The sequence below is a fragment of the Dermacentor variabilis genome, chromosome 3, assembly GCF_050947875.1.
Source record: "Dermacentor variabilis isolate Ectoservices chromosome 3, ASM5094787v1, whole genome shotgun sequence".
In the NCBI taxonomy this organism is placed as follows: domain Eukaryota; kingdom Metazoa; phylum Arthropoda; class Arachnida; order Ixodida; family Ixodidae; genus Dermacentor; species Dermacentor variabilis.
This window is the reverse complement of record NC_134570.1, coordinates 173,726,620-173,739,163: the sequence shown is the minus strand read 5'-3', so window position 1 is coordinate 173,739,163 and position 12,544 is coordinate 173,726,620. Positions and strand designations below refer to the sequence as shown.

Sequence of the window (12,544 nt, the reverse complement as noted above, 5' to 3'; positions counted from 1 at the left end):
CGGCACCTGGTGCAGTTCTTGCGTCAGCGATCAAAGAGTGGCATCAAGTATATTAATTGGAGTCGCTAGATAAAAGCCAACGCCAGTATTTAAACCGTTGGCGCTGTGAAGCCACAGTGCAGACGGCCGCCTGTTGACATCTCAGTGACACATCTAAGAGGAGAACTCGGATTCGAAAGAACGTTCACCTCACAGCGAAAGGGGGGGATAGAGGAATGTAAAAAAAAAAAATGGCGGTTAAAAACCAGATACACCGTAGCCAGGCATCAAGCAATGGGTGCATAAAAGTACAATCTGATGTCTGATCCGACGTAACGATTTGTCGCATATCCAAGAGCCGGTCTACAACAAGTTTACGACAGGTTTCGACATATTCCAACAGGTTTGGACAGTCCAAGCGACGATCTTTGAGAGCCGTCACATGTCGTATTGGAGGTAGCATCGAACGTCGCTTAGGCCGTGCGTCTCCCGCGTTATCTGCATCCCTACGTAGCTGCAAACAAAGTCGGAGACAACCCGTAAGAATGTGTTGTCACATGCACTGCTGTACAACTTGAAAATCATTTGTGTAGATAAGCCAGCCATCTACGTTAACTTCTCCGTGACGTTACAGAGGTAAGTTTTAGAGCGCCGAGGCACAGCGGCTATTTAATTGTGCAGTCTAGTGTCCCCAAACTACGCAGTCAAGACGCAGCGTGTTCGCCGGCTACGGAATAATTTTGACGACTTCGGGTTCTTTACGTGCACTCAAAGCTCGCTAAGCAGGTTCATTTCAGGGGCGTGATGTGGAGAGGGTGAGCGGGCGGGTGTGGCATCGTGCGCGGGATGTCTCAGAAGAGCTGCGAGTTCATATCTTGTTCTCGTTCAACATCCTCTCGTTCACCTGTCTCGTGCTACACTAGTGAGTTATATCATAAGAAGCCAACAAACACTGACACCAAGGACAACATAAGGGAAATTACTTGTGCTTAATAAATGAAATAAAGAAACGATAAATTAATGGAAATTAAAGTGGATGAAAAAACAACTTGCCGCAGGTGGGAACCGAACCCACAACCTTCGCATTTCGCGTGCGATGCTCTACCAATTGAGCTACCGCGGCGCCGTTTTCCCATCCACTTTCTTGGGTATTTATGTGTCCTAGTAGAACCCTGGGAGTGTCAGCCAGTGCCACCACTCACAGACCTTGGAGGCGGACGTGGAACGTCTTTTTTGCCGCAGGCGTCACGAGAACGTGATCTTTTAGGGTGAAGGCAACTGGTCAATAAACCCACATATGCTACCTGAAGGCATCAATGTTACCGGATTCGAGACCCTCGTTATGTAGTAACGAGAAGAAAGGGGGTTAACCGAGGGGCCCGATTTTTATTAGTCATTTCATATGAAGCCAACAAACACTGACACCAAGGACAACATAAGGGAAATTACTTAATACATAAGGGAAATTACCCACAACCTTCGCATTTCGCGAAATGCGAAGGTTGTGGGTTCGGTTCCCACCTGCGGCAAGTTTTTTCATCCACTTTAATTTCCATTAATTTATCGTTTCTTTATTTCATTTATTAAGCACAAGTAATTTCCCTTGTGTTGTCCTTGGTGTCAGTGTTTGTTGGCTTCTTATGATATGACTAATAAAAATCGGGCCCCTCGGTTAACCCCCTTTCTTCTCGTTACTAGTGAGTTATGACGTTCTGTAGGCATGTTATATTTTCGGCTTTCGTACATGATACCCCTGAAGTATTGATATACAGTAAGCTTAATTGATGCCAAAACATCAAATGGCCCATTGAGTGAAAATGGCCTGGGTCTGTAGCAGCGAAACGGCCCCTAAGCTCCCATTGGCTGCAACGCCACGTCACGTGCACGTCTCGATGAAACAGAGCGGATGGAAGGGTGCAACTGCTGGCGGGCCAGGTGTTGCCTGAGGGGAGAGGCATCGCCGCGATGCATACCGGGTCACCCTCGCTCTCGCAAGCCCGTGTTATCCGCGCATTTCTTGTCCGCGCAAGCTGTCGCGTGCGTTCTAACTTCACCTTGGTAATCGCTATAAAGAAATTTCATGAAAAACGAAGTCAGTTCGAAAGAAGTAAGTTTGGCGGCAGTGAGTTTCGAACCTACGACCTCACGCTCACAGGCCTAGTGTCTTAACGTCTGGGTTAAACGAATGCCTCCTAGATAGGAGGCATACGCACTGTGCTTTATGACAGCATGATATACTTGGACCGAAATTCCCATTGCCTGTCGTGACGAAAGCGACGACGTTCAATATCGCCACCGCTTACTCGGGAGCGTCAACATTAGATTGTATGGCAGTGGGGCAAGGTATCACGACATCGCGCATCGGAGTGCAGCGGCCTTGTGCTATCTACGAGGCCTTGTCCAAGCCTCTCAACGCTCTCGCTTGCCCGCGAGGAATTCAAAACTCGAAGGACCGCTCTGCGGCGTTCACTTGGACATTAATGATTTCGCATTTTTAAGTCGTAAGAAGTGCGCAAGTGTCCTCGGATTTCTCTTCTTGTTTTACTCTTTGTATAGACCGCCAACGCTACACCAAAGCGTTCTAACGAAAGTAAATCGCGCGACGATACCAGCGTTACGCCCACCCCGCATCGCATAACCGCCAACGCCGCCAAAGTGTTCCTCACGCAGCTGCGCCGCTATGAGAACAGCTCAATTCCCTCGTGTTTCTTCGTCTTTTTTTTTTTTTCCATTCATGAGAGTCACTTGGTTTCCAGCGCGTCCGAATGGCGAGTCCGGTGCAGCGCGCGGCGTCGCCCGGTCTGCGCGGGCGCCGCTGTGGTGCGGTCAAGGTCTCGCGCTCTCGTCGCCGCGCCACGCATCCATCACCGCATCGGGTGCACACTGCGGCAGGAACGAACGCTCGTAAGCGCTCGCTACGCTAAGGGCGCCCACGGCGCAAAACGAGCCTCGCTATATTTGAACGAGCGCATTTGTACGAGCGCGCTCGTTTGTACAAACTAGGCACCGCGGGTGTGTGTGTGTGTGCATATGCTGGTGCGCATTGCGCATACGTGAAGCGAGCCCACGCCTCGAAGGACACGCAGTGAGGGAAAGCGCGAGAGAGCGCAGCGGGAAATTGTTTTCTGCACGTGGCCACCCACCTGTATCGCTTCGGTCATTGTTTGTGGCTGGAAGGAAACGATTCCGTAGTTATGTTACAACGCCTGATGGACGTAAATGCGTGCGTGCGGGTCTGTGCTGGCTGCGCGCGGTTACTGCCAGCCGCGGGAGAGAAATAAACTGCGAGAGAGGCTGTTGCGTGAGCGTGGGCAACGACGTTTTGTCGGCGTCGCGGTGAGGTTGCGACGCCGACTCCAGCTTCGAATATACCGTGCACCAACGCTGGATCTCCTCATCGCGTGACGCAACCGCTGCGCTGGCGAGGTCGTCGTTTGTCCTGCGTTTTTCTGACCACACACGGGCGGCATACAGTGCTCGTTGAGAATCCACTGAACCGAACACTATATAAGGTGTGCCCCACTGTAGAAGCGCCGCGTTATGTAAGCAATCAGCGCGTTTGTAAATCAATGATCGACGGCACGTAAACAGCTTGATGCGTCATACTCTCCGCTCTTATTTACCATGCGCCATACGAGCCTGTGTGCTGCTCGTAAGTTTAAAACGTCGAATTCAATTACTACTCGAGTTTTCTCTTGAATATCTTTCTTTTTTCATATTCTCTCAGGGCCCGATCGCGGTGTTCCACTCTTTGTCGGACAAACTTCCATTCCTGACAGGTCCGTCCTTTCTCTATGTGCCGCATCCGACAATAACGAACCAATACACATCCCCTACGTGTGCTACCTTCAGATCTAATACGGGAGCGAACTAATAAAAGATGAATGAGTAACTTTCGGATTATTTGGTTGACTGGGTTTAATAAAGGGAGAGAGAGAACAAGGAAATGCAAGATCAGCCATATGGAATATCGGACGCCTACCCTACCGACCATGGTCGGTAGGACGGGGGTGAGGAACTTAGAAATGAGCCAAAAGGAAAGAGGCCACGTGCACAGTGGTACGTAGAACACTCCGTGGCATCTGCAAGCGTCTCCTTGGGTCCGCTGATTTTGTCAGTCATTAAGGCACGCGTACCCTTCTCTGTTGAAGGTCGGTGAGGCCATGCACCTGCGTTTAGTAAAGCCTGAAAGCAAAATACGGGCTGTGAGAGACCCCGTACCCCGTATAATGTGGACGGCACCGAATCAGTTCTGGCTATACGTGGAATTCTTAAGTGCACGCCTAATGGTACATGCCACGCTTATGCATTGCGCCTGCATCGGAATGCGGCCGCAGCTGCGGGGTATGCAGCCTGCGATGCAGGGGCACAGCCGCTGGACCACCTCGCCGGGCACAAAAAAGGTGGAGTGTGCCGTCATGACACGCACACATACCTAGCAGGCGTGCTTTTTGTTGCCCGTTCTGGGGCCAAGGCAAGTAATGAGCGCGGGGGAGAGGCAGGTAAACACATACGTGAGGGGTGATGGTGGGAGAGCACGAGAAAAATTTGTATTGTATTGTTTCAAACAGCTGTCATGGGCCCAAGAACGGTCCCTTTTCTACGAATACTACTGCAGAATGTCAGATATATCGCGCATATATCAAATGTCTGTATATATATATATATATATATATGTGTGTGTGTGTGTGTGTGTGTGTGTGTGTGTGTGTGTGTGTGTGTGTGTGTGTGTGTGTGTTTGTGTGTGTGTGTGTGCGTGTGTGTGTATCCACAATTATAAATCTCAGTAGTCATACGTAGTCACAAGGCATTCTCATATATACCCTCCTTGGACCCCATGTACACTTATGGAGCGCATCGTGTCACGCGTTAGACGCGCACGAACGTATGCACGGAGGGACAGATTTACGAGGGAAACAGTCTTAGGAAGCTCAGGCATTAAAAAATGTCGCAGCTTCGCCCTAAATGCTAAGCATCTATTGCGATAGCAAGTTGGTAGACAGCTATGCGAAATAAGGTTAGATTTATTGGCTGTATAAGGTGGAAACATTCCCTTACTAGCAGAATTAACAAGCATAGTGTCACCTTCAAACAAGCATATCATGAACACATCTCACCCGATGACTGAGGAATGTCGCTTTCAAAACGCCGGAGTGAGCAAGCGCTGCAGCAGCACCCAGCGAATCGACTTTCGTGCTGCCTCTCGCGTCAGCGCAAATTAAGCGTTAAGAACACAGCGCGCACGAAGCTAGGAGCCGTTCGCGCACCCGGACTATGTGACTGTACTCATCGCAGTTCGCTTTCAAGATAGGAGCACGCGTCCCCCTTCCCTCCCCTCCCTTTGGTGCCTTGGGAGCGACAAAAAATGGCGTGCTCCGCCACCCCCCCCCCCCCACCGCTTTCCCCCATTTCACTCGCACATACAGAATACGTCGCGCGGTGATGATGTTATCGCTCTTGGACTTTATACGGAGCATCACGGCGACGACGGCAGAAATGCGCCTGGAGTGTCCATGATTGCTATCGCAATAAAAGCACGCGCACTGCAGGTGCAAAACGTGGAAAATTACATAAATAAGAGGGACGTCTCCGTTGCTAGGCGATACCTGGCCGGCCGGTGCAAACGCAGAGCACAACTTTTTGGCATGTACCGTAAAGTAGTTTGCCCTTTTATTGCGATTAGCATTCTTTGGGCACATTACTCACTTTCCGATTTGTCCGTTTGTATCTAAGCTGTTTCGCCTAGTGACCTAGGTGGTTTACTACCTTGGGTCGCTATAGGTATGTGCTGGCTAACTGTCTTCCCGAGCAGGCAACATGGACAGCTGGGTACGTGTGTCCAAATCTACAACTAGCTGCTGGCCGTTCTCTGGCCTAGTCGACAAATTCCGTCACTGCATGTCTGATGAAGCGTGCTCAGGCAGTTGAAGAAGACAAGACTGAACCCGTAGTAACGGTGCTAGGGGGCAGAGGAGAATAAAGTTAGCAATGGTGACGTGAAGAGTACTCTATTTGTTTATTATGTGCGGGCTGGTTACATAATTTGGCTCAGCTATAAGCCGCAGCCGACGACAAGAACAAATATGTGGGTGACTTCCTTTGTGAAGAACTGCAGCAACTCTGTGGTATTCAAGAGATATCAAATCGACGACGAAGACGCCATTGACCTTCCCGAACACATGACTACAGGTGAACTTCTGAATCTCATTCTGGATGAAACCTCAGTGTCTTCAGACGATCTATTGGAGTGCAATTCACTGAAAGTATATATTCCGCTGCGTCAGTTCAACAAGCTAGTGTTCACACCGCTAGAAAGAACTTTCATGCTCCCGCAAGCTTCTTCTGACGAGCTGCCTACAGTTCAAGCCGTATCAGTTGAAGAGCAGTCCAAAAACAAGAAAGGGGCTGACAGATGGAATAGCACACTGTGGTATAAAGTTCGTAAACAGGGATAAAGTGCCTCAGAAAGGCTGGCCAACGTTTCGATAGGAGGACCTATCGTATCGATAGGAGGCCGTTGACGAAGATAGGTCCTCCTATCGAAACGTTGGCCAGCCTTTCTGAGGCACCTTATCCCTGTTTACGAACTCTATACCACAATTGAAGAGCAGAAAATTTCGCAGCAAAGCTCGATGATTGAGACTCTGGCTAGTGCTTTAACAAAGCGGGCAAACCATTCATCACGCATAGTGCCTCCTGAAACGTTCGGCGGTTCATCGGACGGCCCAGAAGGGTGGGCAACATTCTATGAATAAGCTGCGAAGAACAATGTATGGTTGTCTGGTGAGCACCCAGTGACCAACATGTGACGATTACTTAGCGGGATAACAAGAAAGCGACTTTCATAACAAGAGCCTGAACCTTCGTTTAAATTGAAGGAGAGTTTCCTTCTGACTTTCATCGAGAATCCGGTGGACCGGTGGCATGACTCGCTATTATGCCGTTTGAAATCCAGCCCGCCACTTCAATATTTCCAGCAACAGCAACTTCTTCGTCTCGCTGCACCGGGACTGTCGTTGTCATCGCTTCTTGCGCTTGTCATCCAGGGCTTACCTAGAGATTTGCAGCGACAGGGTCTAGCGAAAGCGCTCGCAGCGCTCTTGAACTCCTCAAGCTATTTCCGCATTTCTCGAATGAGCGAAGCTGCAAGACTAGGCAAGACTCTTCAGGGACGCCAAACGTCGATCGCTTGCATGAATAGTGTCTGTCAGTGTTGGAAGGTGCCGGGTCTAACTTTGGCGCGAGCATCGCAAGACCTATAACTCCTGTACAGAAACCCACACAGTTAAATGAAGAGCAAGAAGAAGCACGAGGAAAGTTCCAAAGATGTATCTACAGTAAATGAAACCGTACAATTTGTGTCATCAAGTTTATTGCATATACAACTCGAAGTGGACGGTGAAACGATGCGAGCTCTTGTAGACATGCAGCTTCGGTTTCAATGATAAAAAGAAGCACAGCCAAAACACAGAACATATTTACAGGAAAAACAGTCGTGGTGCCAGGCTACGACGGGCGTGAGAAGCAACACTTTGAATGGATGTACCTAAAGCTTAACTGCCAATCATCTACTACCGAAATATTGACACTGGTTATAGATGGCATTGAGCATGACTTTCTACTCTCCCGCCCGGATATGAAGTTGCTCAAGCCTAACATACACTGGATGACACTGGGTCTGTGAGCCAAGATGGGCATGTGCCGTAAGCTGTCAAAAAAGGGAAAGAAATTCCCATTCTAAAGAAAGGATATTACATTCACATAATATATCCTGAATTTTACTGCTGCAGAGGTTATCCTCCAGGTACTACGAAGATTGAAGTTCCGTTTAAGTTACATGACAGAACTGTAGTACGGAAGAAACCTTACAACCTCACTAGAGAGAAGAAATCATGGCTGAAAGAAGAGCTTGCGAAGATGTTGAAAGCAGGTATTATCCGTCAGTCCGTATCACCATATGCATCACCGATAACCATATCACCTAGGGAAGATGGAAGCCTCCGACTCCACACGAACTACGGATCAAATAAGAACCAGACACAGCTCATTCCGTTCCCTATGCCAAGTATAGATGGAGTTGTTGATGACACACGTGAAAGTACTTAGTTTTCTAGAATACATCTTTGTAAAGGCTTTTTTAATAGTGCCACTTCCAGAGAATACAAAGCAGTATACGGCGTTCATATCTTCATTTGACACCTAAGAATACAACCGCCTCGCCTTTAGGTGGAATAACTCGCCCAGCTAGTACCAGAAAAAGATGAATATGGTTCTGCATCCATTCATTGGCCACTGCGATCCATTCATTGGCCATTCATTGCGATGTCTACGTAGACGATAGTATTGTGATTCTAAAAGCGAGCGTCTCCATTAATAACACCTGGCACCTGTCCTCTCAGCTTTGTCATAAGCTAATCTAAAGGTCAATTTTAAGAAGAGTGAATTTTTCAAGAACAAGGTAACTCTCCTTGACAGGGTACTGGATGGCTCTACAACGAACACAAAGGAAGAATCGGTGGCACGCTTTGCAAAACTCGTGAAAATTTTGATGTTCACTCACTGCGCGTGTTCTCGGGGTTGGCAAGACATTTTAGAGCGTTTATCTAAGACTGTGCTCTCTAAACTAGGTGTCTGACCAGACTAACATAAAAAGAGGTACCATTCTGTTGGACGGGTGACTGCGAGGTCGCCTACCAAGGTCTTGTACGAGTTACCTCTTCTGATCCAGTGCTCAGGCTTCCGAACTTTGCCCTACCGTTTCAGCTCAATAAAGTGCCTCTCACTACGGAACGGGTGCGATACTATACCAGCCAGACGCTAGTCAGCCGAATAATTGTCAACTAAGCGTAATTCGTTACCACAGCTAGACATTTAACAAAGCGGAGGTGAACTACATGTCGACAGAGAAGGAAGCTCTAGCCGCTTTAAAGGCACTTCGGTACTTCTGTTCCTACCTTGAAGGTACCAGATTCATGTCGTATACAGATCATGAGGCGCCCATGCACCCACCATTTGAATATATCGGAACCGAAAGGAAAAATCGCACGGTGGATCAGCGAGCTTCAACAGTTAAACAGATGTTAATCACCACCCTGGAGCTTCTACGAAAGATGCGGACGCAATGCCAAGATTGGGGATTACAGTTGTTGATGTGCAAAACGAAACAATAGGTGCCGCCAAAATTTGAGAAGGAACTGAACCTGCACAACAGACACAGACAGGCATAATTGCAGTGCCTCCTACAGTGGTTCCGAAAATTCTGGTCCTTTACCGCAATTCGCCATTCAGGTGGTCATGATGGTTTCTTGGCGGACCTACATGAAACTAATAAAAAGGTTCACATGGCCCAGCATGAAAGAAAACACGAAAAAAAATACGTTCATTCATGTCACAAATGCCAGGTGAATGACGTAATGTTCAAGCAAACAACAGATGACACTACCGAAGCCCTCGAGCGTACCGTTTGAAGTCATTCACATAGACTTCGCTGAACTCCGAAAAAAATGTGAAGCCGTCAAGAAAACTCAAGTATTCCTGCTGTGTGTGGATGAGTGCAACAGGTTGGTGGCAGAAAAACCAGAGAAGGAGGACGCCAACAATGTGACTTCCTTTCCAAGCCAAAAGATGTTTGACAGCGTGAAAGCTTTAGTCTCAAACAATGGACCTGCCTTTCGGAGCCATCAACTTTAGGAATGGGCTGAGCGACGTGGAGTTACGCTCAGGTCCGCAGCACCGTATCACCCAGTAGCTAATGTGCTAGCTGAACAAGCTCTTCATGACATCAAACAGCGCATAAATATGTATCCAGACTTCCCAGGTGGACGGAAGTGCTGCCTTGAAACGGCGGTAGCTCTTAATAACCGCTCCATACAATAGCTATTTGCTGCTGTTGGGAACACAACCTATTTACCAGCGACACGTCCCTAGGAATTCAAGCCGTGCTGCAACTGACAGAAGAGACAGGGAACGAAGTGAGCGAGGTACTGTGAAAGAATGAAAATGAACTTTCACAAAAAACAAAGCACAGCGTTATCAAGAATAGAGGCTGGAGACTTGGTGCTAGTGAGAAAAAGGCTGTCGAACTCGTGCTGAAATCAGAGGGTTGTCAAAAGAGTAATCCAACAGGGAATCTTAAAGGCTGTCTGGTGCGTAGGCCCGAATAGCTCCGTTTAATCAGCCTCTATGGCAAACGTTTCTAAATACCATCACAGAAGGAATGAAAACAAGGGAGTGGGGAGTGAAGCGTGCTCGGCAGTTGAAGAAGCAGACAAGACGGCATCCATAGTAAGGGGGTTATGGGGCCAGAGGAAAATAAAGAAGTTAGCAATGGCAACGTGAAGAGCAACCTGTCCGTTTATTATGGGCCATTCTTTGCCAATACCCCGGAAACGATGCGCCAAGGTGAGACAAGGGGCGTGTATCCTTAAACGTATTACGATGCACACACATATTACGTATACACATTACAAACGAAAGCTCCCCATACGCATTTCTCGCTTCGAGCGAGGCCGCTGGAAGGATAACCACTGCAACGATGCTGCAGCAGGATATTAGAGATACTGGGTGTTGCTACCGATTTTCAACTGGGGTGCAGTGATTACAATATCTATTGTGTCATGGTATATCAATCGGCATTGTGACTGGCAGCGAGATCCCCACTTCGTGTGTTTGCTGATGTGCCCGAAAGGCTTCGAGAATTACGGATGACACGTCGGTACGGCATTGGGACAGAATGATCATCGTGCAATATGATGAGTTATTATAAGGCACTAGGCACAGTCTAGTTGCACCGGCAGTACACAAACGCTGATCACGCGCACAGCCGACACATGAACGTCTTCTTCGTCCTCCTTTTCACTGCAATGGCCCACGGGAGAGAGGCGACTTACGGCGTAGGTAGAATGAGAGCGCACAGTACGGCTTAAGCCGGTTTACATGAACCGTGTCACACCCGCGGGAACCAAGGGAACCAATCGGGAAAAGTGGTGTAAGCGCGCCACTGTCACGCCGCAGCTTTTGACGACCTTAAGCAGCGGTCGTAAGGGTTCATGCGAGCTGCCTACAGTCCTCGGCGTATTTGGCGGCTTCAGACACAGGCGTGCATTCGGAAGCGTCAGGTCGGTATGGGAGCAGTGTGTCCATAGTACACGAGGGCTCTCGTCCATACAGCAGAAAAAATGGCGAAAAGCCAGTGGTAAATTCTGTGGCCGTATTATAGGCATATGTGACAAACGGCAAGACAGTGTCCCCGTTATTGTGGTCTAAGGCGACGTACACAGTCAACAAGTCACCGAGTGTGTGGTTGAACCTCTCTGTCAAGCCGTTCGTTTGCGGGTGGTAGGCTGTAGACTTGCGGTGAGCGATGCTGCATGCAGCGAGAAGGGCTTGGATTACTTCGCACAAGAAGACACGTCCCCTGTCGCTGAGCAGTTCGCGTGGTGCACCATGTCGAAGAACGAAGTTCCGCAAGATGAAAAACGCAACTTCGCGCGCAGTGGCTGCCGGGAGTGCGGTAGTCTCGGCGTAGCGCGTCAAGTGGTCGACAGCTACAATTATCCATCGGTTACCCGAGGAGCTGCAGGGAAGTGGCCCGTGCAAGGCTATGCCGACGCGATCGAAGGGCCGAGCTGGGTGTAGCTCACCAAGAGGGTGCTGTGGAATTTTACGCCATTGGCACGCCGTGAAAGCGCGTACGTACTGCATGCCGAACGAAGTGATACATGTCGTACCAGTATAAACGCTGCTTTAGCCGAGTATACGTTTTCAGAACACCGGTGGGACCATTCTGAGGAGCAGCATGATAATGAGCGCATATGTCAGAACGCATATGTCGTGGTATCACAAGGAGCCATTTGCGACCATCAGGCAGATAATATCTGCGGTAAAGGACGTTGTCGCGTACAGCAAAGTGAGCAGCTGGGCGACGAAGTGTTCGAGAAGAGGGTGTGGCGGATGGGTCGTGGAGGAAATTCAGCATAGTTGAAAGCAGGCGATCCTTACGCTGCTCGTCCGGCATATCAGCGACGTTGAAGGCTGACATGGATGCGAAGAGCGGAGACACTGAAGCCACATCAGAAGGTAGCGGTGATCGGGAAAGCGCATCGACGTCAGAGTGATTTGTGGCCGATCGGTAGACAACGCGGATGTCATATCCTTGTAAGCGAAGTGCCCATCGGCCTAGGCGACCTGACGGATCCTTCAACGAGGACAGCCAGCAAAGTGAATGGTGGTCGGCGACAATGTCAAAAGGGCGACCATATAGGTATGGGCGAAACTTGATGAGAGCCCAAATAATAGCCAAGCACTCCTTTTCTGTTACTCAGTAGTTGGATTCTGCCTTTTTTAAAGTGCGGCTCTCATACGCGACGACGCACTCGTCATAGCCGTCTTTTCGTTGTGCGAGAACTGCACCAAGTCCGATGCCGCTGGCGTCCGTGTGTACCTCTGTAGGCGCTGCGGGATCGTAGTGCCGAAGAATCGGTGGCGAAGTAAGTAGGCGACGTAGCTGCTTGAAGGCTTCGTCACAGGAAGTTGACCACGCGGAGATGCCGTTGGTAGCGGTAAG

At 49.1% G+C, this 12,544-nt stretch overlaps 1 non-coding gene across 1 annotated transcript; it reads right to left on the bottom strand.

Moving 5' to 3' along the window:
- Positions 1-1,029: 1,029 nt before the first annotated feature.
- Positions 1,030-1,102, bottom strand: TRNAS-CGA (transfer RNA serine (anticodon CGA)). The gene has a single exon. It is a non-coding gene; the product is annotated as a tRNA-Ser (tRNA).
- Positions 1,103-12,544: the final 11,442 nt, after the last annotated feature.